At 40.9% G+C, this 5,777-nt stretch overlaps 1 long non-coding RNA gene across 1 annotated transcript; it reads left to right on the plus strand.

Moving 5' to 3' along the window:
• The first annotated feature begins 2,449 nt into the window (after positions 1 to 2,449).
• LOC122143846 lies at positions 2,450 to 3,009 on the plus strand. Its single transcript, XR_006159396.1, has 4 exons — positions 2,450 to 2,533; positions 2,664 to 2,729; positions 2,884 to 2,937; positions 3,000 to 3,009. It is a non-coding gene; the product is annotated as an uncharacterized LOC122143846 (long non-coding RNA).
• The last annotated feature ends 2,768 nt before the right edge of the window (positions 3,010 to 5,777 follow it).

Consider the following 5,777-nt stretch of genomic DNA (forward strand, 5'->3'; position numbering starts at 1 on the left):
CTCAATCCGAGCAGCTGAGTCCTTAGCCATCTTCAAGAATCGGCTTAAAACACATCTCTTCCATCTTTATTTGACCCTCTAACTTTTTCACTCACTATTCTAATTCTATTTAAAAAAAAAAAAAAAAATCTAACTACCTTTCTAATCTTTTTGTATTCTATCTATTTTCTTTTCATTTATTATACAATTATAAAAAAGACCTCTAACACTAGCTTGCTCTATTCTTTTTCTATTCTATCTGTTTTGTTTTTATTTATTATATTATTTAAAAGCCCTTGCTATGTATACTGTGTTTAGGCTAACTGAGACTTGTTATAGCACTTATATATCATTGCTCTTTTGTTGTTTTTGATTGCTTCCATTGTCCTCATTTGTAAGTGGCTTTGGATAAAAGCGTCTGCTAAATGACTAAATGTAAATGTAAATGTAAGCCGTGGGGGATTCAGACTTCCCTTCTACGGGGTCGTGGTGGCCGGGAAAGCATTTAACCTCCTGGCCCCTCTAAGGAACCTGATGACGAGGCCATGCTTACCTAAAGACTTCCCATTCACGGGATCATAGTACGCAGCAATAGCAGCAACCTGGACTTTGAGGGTGGAGGGAGACAGCCTTCGCTCCAGCCTTTGCTGCAGAAAGGAAATCACGACCGCAATCAGGCCCGCAATCGGCGAGAAGAACACCATTTGACGAACAGGTTCCACTTCAAAGCGTAAGCGTGTCTCCTAGACGGTGCTCTCGCCAAAGTGATGGTGTTTGCTACCTCCTGAGGTAGGTCACCTAGAACCTTCATGTCCCTTCCAGGAGTTTCCAAAGGTCTGGACCATCAGGGGAGCATTGCTGGAGACAGCTCGTCGGCTGCACAATTGAGCAGGCCCGGAATGTGAACAGCACGAAGTGACCTCAGAAACTTCAGACTCCAAAGGAGGAGGTGGTGGGCGAGTTTGCAACATGCGATGGGAGCACAGACCACCTTGTCAGTTGATGTACGCAACGGTTGCTGTGTTGTCTGTTCGGACTAGCACGCGCTTGCCTTGTAAGTGCCCTTTGAGACGGTTCAAGGCAAGGTGCGCTGGTAACAACTTTAGGCAATTGATGTGCCAATGCAGCTGCAGGCCCGTCCAAACCCTTGAGTCTGCATGCCTGTTGTACGTGGCCACCCAGAGTGGTGGAGGCATCCGTGTGAGCCACAGCATGCCTGGAGATCTGTTCTAGGGGAACCCCTGCCCAGAGGAAAGCCAGATCTGGCCACGGGGTGAAGGTTTGGCGACAGGCTGGTGTAACTTGGACCTGGTGAGTGCCGCGCTTCCACGCCCACCTCGGGACTCTGCCATAAAGCCAGTGCTGGACCGGTCTCATATGTATCAGGCTGATTGGTGTAAGTGCCGCTGTGGCCGCCATATGCCCCAGGAGCCTCTGAAAAAGTTTCTGTGGGACCGCTGTCCTGCTTGAACGTATTCAAGCAGGCTAGCACTGACTGCGCATGTTCCTCTGTGAGGCGTGCTGTCTGTTCGACCGAATCCAACTCCATACCGAGAAAAGAGATTTTGCTCTTTTCCCAGTTGACCCAAAGGCCCAAGAGGCTGAGGTGCCGGAGCACCAGGTCCCTGTGCTCGCATAACTGATCCCAAGACTGTGCTACTATAAGCCAGTCGTCTAGATAGTTGAGGATGTGAATATCTTCGTGAGTAGGGCCTTTCTTGATGCTCTTGAAACCGCCCGCTGCTGCCATCTGGCGAAAGGAGGAGGATGACTGAGGTCCAGTGCTTGGCCGTCCGCAACTTTATATTAATCACCACAGAAATAACTGTCAATTCATTCTTTAGTTAAAACAGTAAACATTAAATCATGCCCTATTTCAGTAGTATTGTCACAAAGTTTCAACATTATATATGTAAACATTATTTGCTGATTTTGTCTCTCTAAATTTACATCCAGATCCACATAGATATCAGAAAGTGGTGTAACATTTCTATATCAATTTAAAAAAGATTAGTTATATTCTGTTGTGCTCAACATTGTGCCACAAACCTCATAAATAGAGATAAACATCTATTGAACCCGGAACATCCCTTTAAATACGATAAACAATTAACTTTTTATCTGAAGCACTATAAATCAAGCACAAAGGACAGTAAATTTAGAACACTATAAAAAGAGCATGAGGGTCTGTGAGGATGACCGAGCAAGAGCTGAACATCAGTGAAGAATGAAGGGTTTGTTATGTACACTGCTGCTGCTGGAAACCTTTGTGTTTGTGGTACAGCAGCATGTAGATGGAGGACTCTCTGAGAAATGAGATCAGTCAACAGCTCAGTACTGAGGACAGAAGACAGAATCCAGCTCAGACAGACCCTCGGAGAGATGAAACTGACAGCCAACAATACTGCCATCTGAGCATCCCTGACTTCCACACAGCTCTCAGAGAACTGACTGTCACCATCACAGAGCAGAAAGCCAACATCAGAGCTTTAGAGACGTGACTGAAGGAACAACAGAAGTTTCATCCTGGAAGAGCTGAACAAGAAAACTGATGGTACCTCACCAAAACATTCACTCTTTTATCAATGGTAATAGTCAGAGTAAAACCACAATTGTAATACACTGCATAATGTAAATGATAGTGTAAAATTGAGTGTAAACTGTGTTATCTCTGCTAAAATAAGCCTTAGAGACACAACTGAGGGAACAACAGACGGTCATCCTGGAAGAGCTGAACAAGAAAACTGATGGTATCTTACCAGAACATTCACTCTTTTATCAGAAATCCTCTGGAAAACACTAATGCAATACACTGCATAGTGTAAATAATATTGTAAAAATTTAATACTTTGTGTAAATCTTGTTATCGATATATTATTATAAGCATTTTAAACATTTTCACAGAAATTTCTAATCTTACCGAGAGTCAAGTGGAGGAGCTGAGAAAGGAAAATAGAGGTGAAACAGTGGTGTGTTTAAATTCTATTGAATTCAGTGTGTGCATCCTCAGTGTAAAACAGACAGAGAGATCAAATTAACTTATCAAATACAGAAATAGAGATCCTCACAACACCAAAAAAACAAAAAAATACAAAAAAAGGTCCTCACACAAATAAAATCACAATAATCTACAAGAAGGTCTTCGCAAACATAGGGAACGCCTACAACCCAATTACAGGTAATTATCAATGACAAAACTCAATAGTAAAGAGAATCCTTCTGCTTCATTCAAACCTCTCTGCAGTTGTGTAATGTGAATAAGAGAATCAAATGATCTGACATGTTTCAATTACGTTTACACTGTGCACAGTTGATTCTCTTCTTTATCTTTGTTATGCTGCTTTAGGTGTTTTCACTGCCCCACTGAAAGGAGCGTACATGTTCAACTTCTCTATCTATGGTAGTGCTACTTCCTCAACTGCATCAACTGTCTCCATTGTGAAGAAACGGAGAGAGGGGTGGCTGTAGCACATGGAAACTTGGAGTTGGAGGTTGTAAACTCCTCAAAAGGAGTTGTGTTGATTCTGGAAGTTGGAGATGTCGTCTATGTGAGACTTTGGTCTGGAACGAAGATATATGATAACCAGAATAACCACATGAATTTCATACCTTATCTACCCCTTAACATAACAGAACATTATCATAACATAATTCCAGTAAAACTAAAACCAAACCTTAAGATTAAAAATTAAAATGAAAATCAATAAGAATTATTAACATAAGAACCTGTATTTGCAATAGATTACTGTATAAAAGTCAGTATATAATGCTATACTCATAAGTTCTCAGCTGTCTATGCATGTAACTTTGTATAAAGAGTTTCAACACAGGACCCATGAATATCATGTGACTCAGAGTGATTTTTTTACAGTTGCAAGATAGATATCTGATAACTTATTACTAATCTTTGTTCTGTATCTCTTCATCTTACATTAATAAGAGAATAAAGACATTATTGTTCCACTTTCATTTTCTCATGTTCTCAGATATTTCCAGTAGTACAATAATATGTTAGATCAACAATTCTTGCTTTGAAGTCATGATAACATATGGATATATAACAAGTAATTTCAGTGACATGATGTAGTCTTCATACTCTATAGCCTGAATGTGTTAAGTATGAATGTGATCTGGACATCATCTGCCTTGCTGACGTTATCATGTGTATTAACTTAACATAAACTTTGTCCAAACCACACATATATACACACCCACATGCACTAACATCAACTTGATATTAACTTAACATAAACTTTGTCCAAACCACATTTATATCCATCCTCATATTTACATTAACATTTAGTCATTTAGCAGACGCTTTTATCCAAAGCAACTTGCAAATGAGGGACAATAGAAGCAATCAAAATCAACACAAAAGCAATGATATGCAAGTGCAAGACTCAGTTAGCTTAACACAGTACACGTAGCAAGGTTTTTTTTTATTATATAGAGTAGAAAAAGAATAGAGCAAGCTAATGTTAGAGGCCTCCCATAGGAAAGAAAAATCAAATGTGAGATCTCTTTAACATCTTAAATATTTCTCCTAGACAGAAATGAGGTTACTTTAAGATCGAATGGAGATTTTTTTGCTCGAGTCTCCTGCTTCTCAAACTTGCCTCCTGAGACAAAAACTCTAATATTCTCACAACGGTCTCCTTTAAAGCTTTAAAAGAGATCTCAACAACATCACACACTGTGCTCAGATATGTCTAAATAACTAGGGACTCTGGATCGCTCACATTTGTCTCTTTTAAAGCTTTAGAAGTGAATTCAAGAACATCACACACTGTGCTTAGATTTTTCTCTTAAGCTAAGGGGTCTCATATTTGTCTCCTGTAATGCTTTAGAAGAAATCTCAACAACTTTATGTGAACGTATGAATGAGCTAAGTGATGGTGATTGACACTTGTGATCACCAATGAGTGACAAGTGCTTCCTATTTTTAGAGCTGGTTGGTTGCAGCCTATGATGCATCACGTTCGGATCCCTCCCCTTTGTTTTCGTTTGTTGATGGTGGTTTCAGCCTGTCTATTCATCTGTGTGTGTGTCTCCTTTGGTTGCTTGGGGTAAATGACTGCCCACCTTTCAGGTATGCAAGCTAAAGCGGTTTTTGTAGCAAGCAGATTGTCTGGCTTTGCTTAAAGCAGTGGGTTACATGAAGGCTGCGTATCCAGGCCTGCGACCCGATTGTAGAGCACAATTATCTCTGTTTGGTAAGTGTTGTGCATGTGGTTACAAGTGGGGAATTCTAGTTCGTGCTCTGCATTTAACCCATCCAAAGTGCACACACACAGCAGTGAACACACACACACCGTGAACACACACCCGGAGCAGTGGGTATCATTTATGCTGTGGCGCCCGGGGAGCAGTAGGGGGTTCAGTCCTCAGTCGTGGTATTGCCGGCCCAAGACTCAAACCTCAACAACATTAGTCAAACTATCCAAACTCTATAACAACAATTCCCCAAAAAAAGAGTTAGTTACACACAAAAAAAAAAACTACACACAATACAACACACTCAGCCGTGAAGTGAGTAACATCGTTTTGTTCATATTTAAAAGCAGGATTCTCCCCTTTTCGTCCTGGACAATTACTGTTACAGCTCTGTCGTTTCTTTTCTGCTGCAAGAACGCTGTTAACTCGCAAATAACAAAGTGGATTGCTGCTGTCATCTGGTTTCTTGGACTTTAGTTCATTTTCGGTTCGGAGTGGGGGATCATTTTATGAGTATTGGAGCCATACAGACTACTTGGTTGCTCCGTGCGAGTCCTGTGATCTGAGTGCACAGTGGTGTGTGT

This window comes from Cyprinus carpio, unplaced genomic scaffold (assembly GCF_018340385.1).
Source record: "Cyprinus carpio isolate SPL01 unplaced genomic scaffold, ASM1834038v1 S000006515, whole genome shotgun sequence".
Taxonomy (NCBI): Eukaryota; Metazoa; Chordata; class Actinopteri; order Cypriniformes; family Cyprinidae; genus Cyprinus; species Cyprinus carpio.